The sequence below is a fragment of the Struthio camelus genome, chromosome 3 (assembly GCF_040807025.1).
Source record: "Struthio camelus isolate bStrCam1 chromosome 3, bStrCam1.hap1, whole genome shotgun sequence".
Taxonomy (NCBI): Eukaryota; Metazoa; Chordata; class Aves; order Struthioniformes; family Struthionidae; genus Struthio; species Struthio camelus.
In genome coordinates, this window is record NC_090944.1 from 18,987,058 (window position 1) to 19,001,832 (window position 14,775).

The following is a 14,775-nucleotide window of genomic DNA, read 5'->3' on the forward strand; positions in this document are numbered from 1 at the left end:
TTTTGTAAAGAAACGGCAAGTAATATCTTTTTGCTGCTGATTAATGTATCATTAGAAATGGAATCAATCATTGTGTCTAGTGGCTGTGAATCATATAAAAGTTAATAAAAACCTTGACTAATCACTACAAGAGATGTTTTAGCTTTCTCTGAGGGAAAAAATTCACTCTGGCTTTACATCTCCTTTCAGCATGCACACACATAAAGTTGGCAAAGCGTTTAGAGGATGCTGCTGCTCTGCAGGGATATATGCAAGTTCTGTGACAGGGAGAAAAGAGGCTAAGGGTCTTTCATATGATATTGACTGTGAGTTGCACCAGGTAAATATAGATCTTAAGTAACAAGAAACTCCTAAAATGAAAAAGTTAGAAAAATAACTAAGATAATAGTTTGTGTTCGCTGAGCTTTATTCAAACTGTTTCTAAAGCCTCCAGAACTGGGAGCTGTTGTCTCACCTCTGGTGAATGTCAGTACTACTATATAGTGATTCAGTGCTCTGGTATGCAGATCAGATGAACACACAGTCAACCATTCAGCACAAGGAGGACCAAAGGAGTGAAGAAATATTTGAGAAAGGCCTTTGAAATCAGCCTCTGCCTGCAACATCCAACTTTGCTTAAGGTCGATGCCTGCAAGAAAAGAGAAGAAACGGAGCAAAAGCACCAACTTTCTTTTTGCATACTAGGCTAGTAGATGATGTGTGTCCAATGGTAAGAAGAGACTGGCATGTGGGCTTTCCTACCTGTTAGGTGGTTTAAGACTCCATCTCCCACCCATGCCTTAAAAACTAAGCTGAAGAAAATGCTGCCGTACAGTCATACATATATGCTACACACCTGACTGTTGTTTGACCTGGGTCACCGTTTAGCCAGTTGTTATGAATCTGAGAGGCCAGAGAGAGAGAAAAACAACAGAAAGCCTGTCTATGTAGTCAGGTGATAAGGATACCTTTTAGAAAGTTGTACGCCTGTGCCTCTGCTCTTCATTTTATCTGAAGGTTCCCACCAAAAGTATACAAAAAGTCCTTGAAGAATGGGCTTAGGTGTCTTCCTGCCTGTCTTTCTGTCTACCTCTCAGTGCAGTAGTGGTTGGGTGCTTTTGCTTTCACCCATTCTTCTAGAACAATGTGCCTCTGTGTATAGGCCAAAAAAGAGCTACTATTGACAGGTAGTTCAGTGTTGACTGGGGGCACCTTCAGGGTGCAGTGTGGCTCTCCACGGCAAGCTCTTGCTCTGCTCCCCAGATAACTCTCAGGTTGGGCTTCCAACATGAAATTCAAAGGTTATTATTTTTTAATTTAGTTCAGATAATAAATAGGGCAGGCCAGCATCATTTTTCTTTGTCTTTTTTTTCTTTTTCTTTTTTTTTTTTTTTACTGATCACTCCAACAGACACTTCTTTCTTTACTAGAAATATCTTATGTGGACACCTGTGTATGAATGTATGGCAGAGCTCATGGGGTTGCATATAATGAGCACAGTAATTGGAAGATTAGCAATTACTCTTTGGGGTTATTTTTTGATATTTTGTCACGAGTTTACTGGAAGTGCGTAGCTGAGATCTGCATTACCATAATGCTAACATGTGTGACTTTAATAGACAGAAATTGAAAGAACTTATCTTTCTGGTTAGTGAAAACTCTAATTACTCATTATTCCCTGCTGCCTACTTCTACCATGCTCCTTGGAGCCTGCTGGAGAGCTGCATAGAGGTGTTTCTTTTACAAGGGTTATTATAGAGACACCTGTTAGGATTGATATAGTTAATGCTGCATCAACATTTCCATTGATTTGGTTTATGACCCAGCTGTAAAAACTCCTTTTAGTCTGAGACTTGATGAATGATGACTGAAGCAAAGAGCATAGGGAAAATAATGATTGTAACTAACTAGAGGGCAACATCGAATTAGAGGAATCAGACATAAGGAGGTTTCAGAAGCTTGTTTTATATATTTATTATGTGAAAAATATTTCTTTCCACAATGAAAGTTTGGAAATTTCTTAGGCTGTTTAGTGGTCTGGAGCCTTTGAGTACATTAAAAAAAAAAAAAAAAATTAAATCAAGTGCTGTCAAGTGGAGAAATGGTTAGCGTGCACATTTGGTAATTATTTTGCTTTGGGGAATTAATTGTTTTTTTAGAAGAGAGTTAAGAAAATAGTCTATTTGAAGGCTTTTCTATTTTGACCAGCTAGGAGAACCATCTGAGACTTACTGGGAAAAGTGGAAGGAAAATCACCAATATTTTCTCTTCTATAACTTGGGTAAGTAATACGGAAAACTTAGACCGTCTGCCCTGGTGGATAATAAGTGATGGCACAGACATACTGCACATTCTGTCCATAGACTATCCACAGAAACAAGTGACCTGTATGAAAGAAAATTTTTGTAAGGCGACTGATATGCACTAAATACTTTGTCTCACCTCCCCCTTCTTCCGAGGGTCCAAAACCACAAAATGCAACCACATGTTTGGGTAATATTCCACCAGAGGTGAAAAGAGGACTGTTAGGGGATAACAGATCTGTTTTTAAACTCAAGAGAGTCAACAGTTATAGCGGTAACAGATGCACTTCTGTGAGTGGTCCTAGTGAGGGCCATGTGTCCAATCCCTTCTGTGGCAGAGATGGAGGCAAGCACGTGCAGGCTGGAAGTAGTTTTAACCCCAGAATAAGGTCTAGGCTATAGCAAAAAAGACAATGGTGCCCCAAAGATGGGAAATCATGGAGAACTTCATCTAAATATCTGAGATAATCTATGTCCCTTAGAAAGCAAGGAGTGATGTATGTGTGTAACTACTGATACCAAACTTTAGCTCATTCATTGCACCTGACTTGGGGTGTGCACTGTTAATTCCATTACACTATATTGTAACTTAATATTTACACATGAAAATATTTGAGTGAGCGGCCTCAGCCCGGGTGACTTATGCTACACTCATCAAGGCAGTCAATCTCCTGGAGGGTTCCAATTTTGCTTAACTCCTGTGGGTTTGCTAAATGTGATATAAATAATGGAGCTGGCATCACTTTCTTCAACAAGACTGATTTTATAGTAAAAATATCCATTTGTGAAGACAATATTGTCTAAGTTAGAATGTGAGAGCTGGGGTCTCAAAGGATGTGGAAGTTTAAGAAAGTGTGAGATCTGATCCAGAGTTCTCTGAAGTCATGGAAAGACTCCCCCCTCCATCAGTGGATCAACAGAAATAGAATTCTGAGCCAGAAAAAGTTATCATAATGGGTCAGAAAGATGGCTGCAGTACCCAGAAAAATATGGAAGTGTGGTATATGTGATACAAAAGTTAAGCTATTATTTCAACGGCTGGCATTTTGTCTCCTAGACCTCTTGGTTAAAGGCCAGGGCCAAAATATTTAATATCAATTATGAGTTTTAGGCTTCATTTTTTGATCATTACTCACTTGCAGTAGCACATGTTCATTTGATGTTCTTTACAGGGTGACTATGGCCAAGTTCTTGCTGGCATATTCCCTTTTGGACCCTTTTGGATAATTTCGTTCAATAATATGTCCATGGAAGAAGGTAAATTTAAGTTAGCAGATCTTTACTAACTTCAAATAACGAACGTGATTATATTGCATACGTTAATTCTAACCAAGTTCCAGGTGAAATAGATGGTTCTATACACCAAAGAGCCATCTGTAGTGCATGAAAATTTTCTTGTAAAGATGACTATGTCATTGCTTACATTGAGCTCAAATTAATCAGAGACTGAGCTGTACACTGAAGAATGAATGTTTTTTACAAGACAGTACAGTCTGAATGTTGCAGTTACAGTGGATGCCTCAGTTTTGCAGTGGTAGTCTTCACAGTCCAGATTTTAAATGACGTTTAGATAGCTGATTTGCAATCCAAGGGGAATAGGTGTCTAAATGTAGTTAAGAATCTAGGTCTCTGGATCCAGTCTGGGAGAATTCTGAACAGTCTCTGCATCTCCACTTACTATTTTACAACTCTAGCAAAGGCAAGATTCAATTCTGTGTCATGGGAATGTTTCTTGAACATATATTGTCACATTTTGGGGTAAAGGATACTATCAACAATCTTCTAAGGAAAAGCTGATGGATAAGAAGGAACGGTATGCAAGAATATACAGAAAAACAGCACGCTCCCGCCTGCCAAGGACCAGTCTAATTGAGATGAGGAAAGAAATGCAATGACAAGCATGTTCTGGTAGAAAATAAATGCCTAAGCCCTCCTGTTCTTTCTGGCAAATCATTTACTTCAGAAGCAGGTTACAAAACCCCTTTTGTTAAGTTTATAACCCAGCTGGGAAAAGTCTGATTAAACCAGATTGAGAAGCCTTAAAAAAGTTGGATGTTTTTATGCATCTTTGAGTATAAAGGAGATATCCTGAATTCTTCCTTCTAGTGATCCAGTCGCATTCCACCTTACTTGGATAGGAACAAAGGACAGTCATATGAAAAAAAAAAAATAGGCATTTCTTTATTTTAAGTGTTATTCAGGGAAAAATAATTTCCTTAGCATTCTACATACTTTTTCTCAAGTGTATGTTAATGCTATGTTCAAATATTTTGAGATCATTAATTTCAATTTACTATTTAAAATGATACACAATGTCAGTAAAGTATATTATTTCATCTTTGCTTTCTGAAACCAGTTTATGAAAGCCTTTAAATTTCCATTTGAAACTAATTTTAGTAGGAAGCTCACATTCAACATTTATGAGGTGTCTGCAATCTGTTCTTATCTGTTTATACAAGGAAAATATTCTTTCTATTTCTATGTTTGAGGTCAAAATAGACTTAAGAGTTTAAAGAAATGAAGAGAAGTAGCACGTGAAAATAGGAGATTAAACCAATTCCTAGCATAGAACTTTTAAGATGTAATGTATTCTACTGAACCTTTCAATACCAGATATTTCTCAATATTCTACCTTTCATCAAATTTCAGCTTTTCAATGATACTTACAATTTTCCGAAAAACGAAAAAAAGGTGGATGAATTGGGTTAACATAATTTTGTTTGATGAAATCAAAGTCTGAAGTTAGATATTTGAGAACTAATGCATATTACTAAATGAAATCCTGTCCCATTTCTTCTAGTTTACCACAATGTGTTATCAGATAAGAGTTATATTTACGACTGGAGAATCTGTCATCAATTCTTTGATGTAACTTAACCTTCAGTTAATAGTTGAATGAGGTAATAAACTTTAGCATACAAAAAATCACATTGTTTTAAATTGAATCACAAAAAACACATAGCCAGTTGTATGAGAAATATAAGCAGTGTTCAGTTGTTGAGTATTTTTTTCCTTCCTTATGACTGCCATCCTTCCAGGATTAAAAACTGCAAATCGTCAGTCTTTACCTAGTATGCAGAGTGACTTTGAATAACCGGAAAACATTTTCTTTCAGTTTCAGGGTACAGAGGTAGTCAATCTTTGAGATGAAATTATAATAAAGTCAAATTGTGATCAGGGTAATTTTTTGTATTACACAACATAAGAATTATGTAGGTGGCCAGACACAAAAAATCATTCTTACTTTGCATTATACTTTGGAAGGTAGAGTTAGTAATGCTATTTAGTTAAAAGGTTAATATCATCTGCAGTAAACGCTTATCCATTATCAAAATGGCACCTATTTGATTGTAGTAAGTGTTTCACATATTTTACTGTTTCTAAGGAAGTTTATGGGTATCTCAAAAACAACCAACTATAACAATCAACAGATTATTCCCCTTTTAATTGTTTGGCAATGACAGTCAAGAAAAAATATTTACATTGTTAAATACACTAATGGCCAGATAGAAGAACACACAACTTGTTTTATTAGTTGAAAAATAAGATATAAGACTATATAATTTCAGGTAAGGGTTAGTCTAGGGGGACAAATCAATGTAGTATGCTGTTAGAATGAAGTAGCCTATATGGATTGTTACAGGTAATGCTACACTACATATTTCCTGCTATTGTAATAGTCACCTTGTTTGTCTTTTTCTTAGGCAAAATATTTCAAATGTTTTGTTTTAGGAGCTATGCCAGAATTACTTTTATGATCTTTTCTGTAAATTAAAGTAGAAATACTGCTATCTTTACTGATCCTAGCAATGTCATCCCAAGACTCATTCAAAAGAGTTATAAGGTTCTTTTTTGGGGGGAAAGGGAGAGGGTTGTGGGTTTTTTTTAATGGGAAAGGTGATTTGACGTTTTATCATCACATTCACTGTAAGAGCCATGATCCATACACAGATGTAATTTGATCAACTAAAAATATATAGATAATACTCTAGATCATAATACCTGAGGGAACAAGTCAGATAGACACTTAAACAAATGTTTCTGAAGTTATGTGTGCCCTAGTGCCCTGCCTGGCCTCCAGCTGCTGTTGCAGAAGAGTGTGCCTCTCCTGTAGGTCCTGCGTCCTATCATATAGGGATATCTTGGACTCCTCAGTTGTCTAAAATGCCTCAGCTGCTCCCTCTTACTGCTTTGCGTATCTTGTACGCTGGCATTAATAGACCTGAGATGTTATGTTTGGTGTTATCTGTATTTCCATTGTAATTAATATTTGGAATAAAGTAATCTGTGGATACCAAGAGGTTAAGTATATATGGTAAATTAATCTAATATGGTACTCTAAAGAGATATCAAGTTCCTCTGTTGGAGAGTGTGTTATTCACAACACTTTTCTTAGTCAGTGTCCAGCCTAGCTTCTGAGGGCTTTTTCTGTGTTCTCTGAAAATCTCACCCAGTTGTTGTCCTAAGACCACAGAGAAGCGATTTTATTTTCAGCACAACGACACAACTCTGAAATGCTCCTTTTTACAGTCACCTCATTAACTCAGTACAATGGCAGAGCCAGAGAAGCTGGTGTCCTAGGCTGCTGGAGCCTGAATGAGGAATTTCAGAGAGCTTTCTGGTAACGCGTCTGCTAGAAACTCCCAGGCCCTGCCAGAAAAAGCTGGCTTTTGCTACCATGTTCTGAAGCCCTAATATACGCACAATATTCATTGACCTTTGCAATAAAATGTACCAGTACTCATATGTGGCAAACACTTGCTGTTTGTTTAGCTGTTAATGAATCTTTCCAGAAGTTTTCTTCTTCGTACACCATTTCCTGACCTGGATTACAAGCACAACATCAGAGGCCAGGGGTAATACATTTTACAGGCAAGTTTCAGATGTGAAACCATATCCATGATTTTAATTTCAGGTGCTCATGCTTAGGACAACACAAAAGAAGAGCCATTCTCAGACTATTTGTGAACTTGAAGGATAGAGGTTTTTGCAGGCTGACCGCTATCTACCCTAATTTGAGATAGCACACACATAGCTTAGTGCTGCATTGCAGAAGTTTGACTCAGCTTTCCCTTACTCCTGCATCAGATAAGTGAAATTATTCCTTAAACCAGAAGGCAGGCAGTCACCCTAGGCACACCATTTGGTAGACAGAAAAACTAGGAATCTTCTAGTGCTAAGCGCTGGCTCAGCACCCCAGGTCTCCCTGCCCCTAACCAGTAAGGGTACAGGCGGGGCTAAAGACCCGCGTTTGCACCAGGACACCAAGTGAATAAGGTCCCCAGGGATGGGATTCACTTCATCTAAATTTAAATATTTGCAATATAGATATATCCTCCCCCAAGCCTCCCATCATCCTCAGTGGGGAGAAATGGACACTTCTGGGCCATGATTCATTTGATCAGCTTTAGATAACTACTTGGAGTTTCATCCTTGCTATTCAGAACAAAGGAAGTCTAGATAACTAGCTCAAGTACCAACACAACCATTGTAGACTCTCCCGGGGCAGGATTCAACTCCAGATTGATTAAAATTTTAGAGGTCTTCAGACGATAGCTGTCTGCACCTGAGCTCCCACTATAGTCCATGGGTATCTCTAGCTTCATTCAGCTATATAAAAGATAAGCATCATTTGAGCTATCTGTGACTCCTCCACATGCTGGTCCGGAAAGGCACAAGTCTCCCATAGGTCCTGTGTCATCTCTGCCAGCCCCATGCAGATATCTCAGACACCCTCTGCTGTGTCGAAAGCCAGTACCTGCCTGTTGCGGTGCCATTCAAGTTGATCGTAAGTGCTCATTCAGTCAAATGGCTCTCAAGACTCCTTAGACTGTAACGGGAGCCTACACACTTAGAGCATAGTCACACAGTTACAGATAGTCCCCTAGGTCTACTTGTTTCAGTTTGCAGCTCAGTGCCATCCTAGGCTCTGAATGGATATGCCAGATGCTCTCGATAACTTCCCTTTGCTTCTTTAAATAATATTTACTGTGAGGGATGCCTACAGGAGTTCTAATTCCTTCTTTTTTTGAGCTTTTTGAGACTATTTCTGTGCAATAGCTTTTGTTCAAAAGAGTGGGGAGGACCAGAAGGCATAAGCTTGCTTTCCCTTTCTTTAGATGTAGCTTTTATATAGGTTAATATATCATTTGCTAAATCTTTGATTGGACTCCCCGGGGATGGAGCAACGTGTACCAAAAAGTGGATATATCTGGGATACCTTGCACAGTGGGTGCAAGGGATACAAAGAACACAGCACCTGGACTGTTCAGTGTCTAGACTGCTTGTGACTGGGGTAGGAGAAAGACAGAGGTTCTGTCTCTGCAAAGAAGACTTTTCTCATGTTTGATTTTCATTTGCAATTGAGATTAACGTTACAGTCTGACATGCCATGTCCAGCCATGTTAAAAGCCCTCAGCTGCAGTCACTTCGGCTTTGCTGTCCCATCAAAGCTAGAATTAACTAAGGTACACGATAAACTTAGGTGACGTGAACTCCAAACAAATCACTTCTCAATTCTGAGCAGCAAAAAGGTTGATTTTTAAAATAAACACAGAGCAAGCTCCACTTGCAATTTCCGAATTTTAAAAAAATGCGTGATAGATAGAAAAAAAACCTCTTCTCCTCACTGGTATAATATGTCCATGATACAGGTCCCCTTCAAAGCTCAGAAAGGCCTCTCTCACCTTTCAGTTTAGTCACTTTTTGAAAAGACTTTCCTGGAATTTGGATAACAGACTCCAAGTCTCTAGTGATCCCTTTCTCACTCTTCTGTTTTGCAGTAGTATATCCTTTTTATGAAATTTGGCTAGGGAATGATACTGACCTTGAAAAAAGTGAGGTGGGTGATTTTAGTGGTTTGTTGTCAGGAGTTTGGCTGCTATTCCTGTGGTTATAATCACCTTATCTATGAGGTTTTGCACTAACCAATCAAACTAAACAAAACAAACGAATATCCCAGTATCATGAACAACGTTTCATTTTATGTTGTTTGCTAAGCTTTGAAGGATTTTTGACAGTAGTTATTGATGTATTTTTTTCCTGATATCATTTCTGAGGTTTATTAAATGTATATATATATATTTTATCTTGCTGCAGTATGTTTAAGTGGCCTAAAGAGACAACAACAACAATCTCCAAATAATTAGAGCCATTTTATGCACATTTATTAGGTCCTCTTCACAGAAAAACTGTACTTCTATTTAACATTTAAAGTGCTCTTCCTAAAAAGCCATATTGCAGGCTTAATCCCATTTCAGACTCAGCTGAGTTGAGTTTGGCTTCTGTTCTTCAGCTGCATTCTGTACAGATTGTGACTTAAACAGCAGATATGTTATGTCCCACCATAACGTAGGTCACAAAGTACTCCAAAAGAATAAATAGCAGAGAGTTTTGAATTACAGGGCTGTAGTTCCAAATAGGTTAATTCTGGTTCATTTACAAATTACAAGAGGGACAGTCAAGATGGTTTGTTGATCATGGCAAGCAGAGTCTGATGACAGAATTAGAGCCTGTTCACTCAAAATACTTCTATTATTGTAGTTATATGGGTACATAAAGAGCCTGGCTGTGATAATCTTACTTATATTGAGCAGTACCTTGTTATGCAAGTAGTCTGTAGAGGTCTTCTTAGTGACAGCTACTTGGGGAGTAACATGTTCTTAAACATGTTGCAGTAATAGATCAGTTTGATCCATAGCGCATGGGTCAGCATTACTACAGGTATATGTGTCCGTGAAAACTGCTGATATCACAAGAAAAGTGCTATACAGAAATGAATTTATGAACTCCTTAAAGTAAATGAAGCATCCTCTGTCCGTTTTTTGTGAGTTAAGGTCTTCAGAATTTTATTTTAGTGAGTAGTTTTGTGGTGGTTCATAGTTTTTCATATCAAATGTGCAGAAAGCAAAAAGAGCCTAATTTGTGGATTTGTTTTGTTTGTTTGTTTAACAAAAAGGGAATGGATGGGACAGCTTTAGACTCCATAACACACTACCTTGCTGCTTTGGAAATTTCCAAGTGTTGTGCAGATGAACGGAATTCACAGCCTCAAGTTTTTTGCATGTGCTTCACCTTGCTATGTACAGGGATAGTGGGAGTTTCAAAAGCCAGAATATTGAGCAGAAATCTGTCCAATGTGGTCAAGATGCAATGCTGAGGATATGGAAGGCCAGAACAATGGCTGTGAGCTGTCTTACCACTCTGGGCACTACTGTGCCCCCCTCTCTGCTGTTTAGAAATCCCTATAACCAGACTTATGACAATGAATTGTAACAATAAGTAAACGTTTCCTTTCCAACAAAGTACCAACTATCTTTCTAAAAGGTGGAGGAGAAATTTCACTTTTACCTCTTAAATCAATGATAAGAGCATCATCTCTGAGGTTAGAGACTCTCACTTAACTCCCTCCCCTGTCTGAACGTATCTGAGTAGGAAGAGCTATGTCTAAACAGATGAGCAAATAGAGGTCAAAACTGGCTTTAGGATGATGGCCAGTGCTGACAGGGTAGTATAGCAGATCCCGCCTTGCTCTTCTCCATCGTTGCTTCTATGTGAACAAAGGAAATGTTCTAGGAAGGAGGAAAAGGAGGGAGAGGCGTACATGATCATTAACCCACCTCAGTCCTCCCCGAAGCTGCTCCCATTGAGATCTCTATCACAGAAGTCCTTGACCTTGCTAACAAGTCTTGCAATCTTGTAATCAGTTTTCACTGAAAGAGGGGAGAGAAATAAATTGATTGCTGCTCCTTGGTTCAGCTCCCAGTAACTGTGAGAGGCCGGAAGCTGCAATCTGACCTATTAGGAGTACACGGTGACACAGTTTTGCTTCCTTCCTCCTACTCAGTGGAAGAGGTAAAGGGTAACACAGAGCTAGCTGTGTTAACACGATGAATGCTGTGGCCAAAAGTAATTCTGGAGTTTTCTTCGTTTCACTCCAGAAAGGGTACTTGGGGACAGAATAGACTGGAAAACTTCTAGGATTTCCGTTCCTGTTGCAAAACTGATGTAGCTACTGCTTGTAGCTACTTTAGGGGAACGCAATAATGAAGGAATGGATCTAAGTGTTCTTACGGGGAAAAAGTAAGAGGTTTTTTTGGTACAAAAACCCAAACAAAAACACCTGCATAAAAATTGCTCATACACTGTATGATACATGCAATTTATCACCATTGTGAGTAGGCTGGAGTGAGCTAAGGTTTCCAAACCTTGTCCTTGCTGTGGAATGCAGCCATTCTTCATGACAGTCTTCAGGGCATAAGTATTTCTAAATCCAAAGCGTTTCACAGCATATTTTAAATAATCAGTCATAATATTAAATGTTCTCGGTGACTCCAGTGTTTCTACATGCAAGCTACTTCTTATTACAGAAAATTTACCCACAGCAGTAGGGAAGATGACTATTTCACCCCCAAATGCTAGCTTAATCAAAACTGTAAGTATTTTCCCTTTGTTACTATTCCAGTGTGGATTTCTGAAAACATATAAGAGGGATAGACATAGAAAGGCTTAAAACGGACTTTTACTCAGAGTTATCCTTGGAGCTCTAGAACTGGCTAAAGTGCAGGTTTAGGTGCTAAAATATGTTTTCCTAATAGGGAAAACCATGGAGAGTTTATTTTGATCTGATACATCTGTGTAACGTTATTCATCTCAGAAAACGTACGTAGCCTAAGCCGATCATTCTGACTCCCTCTGAAGTCAGTAAGAAGAGACACACAGAGACACATATATCCACAGGACAACAGATCCCCTATGTTGTAGACATGTATTTTAGGATGAAATGAGTTGCACTCTGGAAAAGCCTACTTGTTGCTCACGATGGACTCAAGAAAGAACATGGATGATGGTCTTATCAAATGGTGCTTCCTTCTCGTTTCACACCATTTTGGAGCATCCATCAGTTTGCTATATGCTTATCAGAACATATGTCGCTGCTTAAAGACTCAACAATTAAATTATGCATGTGACAGAGCAACAACTATTTGATATATCATACAGTAAAAAGTGTTTTACATGTGTAAAATAATTGAATATGTCCTCTAGATATTTCTCTTTTAAGACAAAATAACTACAGAGACTATGGGTGTGAGGAAGGAAGACAAAAAAAGAACATACGATGACTTTGTTGTTGTTGTTGATCCATTTGCTTTTCTTAAATATTCCAGCCTGAGAGAGATGGAGCACTTGTGGAGAGGGGTTTGAAATCAGTCAAACAGATTTTCATCTGCTCAGCTGGCCCAGTTAATCCAACTCTGAAGCTGACACTTAGGATTTAATCAAATTATTATCGAGTTCAGTGGAAGTTTGGGTTCAGTCTGGACAGGACAAATGAGAGTGAATGTCAGATAAAACGATGAAGGAAGTGCTAAAATGAGATTTATGGAACCACAAGAAACATATTCTACATTACTCCAAATTATGCAAAAATCACATGATTTCATGTTTAATATAACTATTAGATTTTCTGAAGTGAACTTTAAGCCCAGTTTCAAGTGAACCTTGGCTGATTTATACTTTGCATTCTCACATGATTTTGATGAGGAATCAGATAAAACTTGGCAGTTCTGACTATGTTTCATTTTGAAATTTTGAGTTTATTTAGACCTGAAATACAAAGCAAAGCTTGTAGATGAGAACTCACCCAGAAAGAATCTAAAGAAAATAATGTCCTCCAGTCCTCCATAAAATTAAATGATGGAGTTTCCCATAACTGTGACATAAATTAGATGAGATAAATCCCGTGTTCCAGGACCACCACACTCAGTGACCAGAAGCACCCCAAGAGAGAGCAATAACTTGCAGCTCCAGCCTTCGTGGACACCAGAAGGCACATTTCCATATTTTTCTCTCAATTGTCTATACCACGCTCTGAGATGAAAAGGTAGAGTTTTAACTTGCCGAGAACCCACCCACATCGCTACACCAACCTCCTCATCTTCCTGCCACGTACCACTAATTGCACTCACCCAAACCTATTTCTTCATCTCAGGCATGCTTCACCACAGCAAGCTCTTACTTCCAAGAGGCTTTCTGCCTCTTGATATTGCTCCTACTTCCTCAGCCAGGAATATAAGTCTTGCAAATAGCTGGGTTCTGATGGAGGCTGGGGAGTCAAGATGTTTCTGAACTCAAATGTTTAGCTGAAGAATCTATCTGCAGCTCTACTAGATGCTTCCACCTAGATACCTCTGGCAGCTCCTGCTGTTGAGTATCACTTTATTGGTAGCATATGTACCACCCTGGAATCTTCTGCACCAGAATAAGTCAAGCTGTGTATCAATATTGGCTTTCCCATCTTATCAGAAAACTTACATCATACTAGAGAGGTATGACACTTGGAATGAAGTTTTTAGTTTTGCAGTATCACAGGCATGAGAAACTATACAAATACAGGTAAAGAGAGTTAAAGAGAGAATAACTCCCTGCTCAAGGGAAATTGAACTATGAGGACAAAAGAATTTACATGCACATGGAGATTTTATGTCTAATTTTAAGTCAATTGTAGTTTATGAAAGTATTTCCATTTATGCCAGTGGATCACCCCTTTTGTCGTTTTAGTTGTAATTGCCCATAATGGTGCATTGAAGTGTCACTAATGACACCGGTTCTGGTGATCCATTTATGTGCTATAACCAACACTAAGCTGAATAACTTCCTTCATGTATATCTTTGGGCAGCCTCTGGCACTCCATTATTGCTCTCAGAGCTCAATTTTTTTTTTAAAAAAAAGCTAGTTGGCCAAATGATGAATGCACTACTTTATTCCAAGCCTCATCCAGGTGAACAAATATGTCATTTGACTTTCTACTTGTTTCTGATGGTTCTTTCCTGACTTTCTATTTGTTTCTGATTGTTCTTTTCTTTAAACACAGTTCAAGAACTCCAGGTGTTGTTATAGCCTTCAGGATCAAAATAGTAATAATTTTACACCTCGGGTAAAAATGTAGGGTGAAAAAATGATACGTGATCTGACGGAGGAAATCTGCAGATTTCTTCTAGAGCTGTCAGATTTCTAAAGGAAATGCAGAGCACTGGTGAGAAGAAGTCATTCAACAAAACAGTAACGGTTCGTTGTAGTTTCACAGGAATTAACTAAGTTTTCTGTGTGCATCATTCATATGTAAAATTTAAGCAACGTTTTGTGAAAATTTAACTCTCATCAACAGAATCTCAAAGCGTATCAGAAGCTGAAACATGGCAACACTGCAGGCATCACAAAGAAGCAGATTATGAGCAGGCTCAAAATACTAGTCATGTTGACTAGTGGAACTGAGGAATAAGAAGGTCAAGAGCCTTCTTAAGGTTCATACAGTTGAGTGGTAGCAAGGGAGAGAATAAATGAGAAGTCCTGTGCTGCATTCTCTCACTCTTATGGACATTATTGCTTCTGAAATGACATAAAGGGAAAGCATTTGCACCTCAAGGAAACACAGATTTGACCTGTAGCAGGAAGAGCTCCTATGCCAGGAAGAATATCAGTCTGATCTGTTTA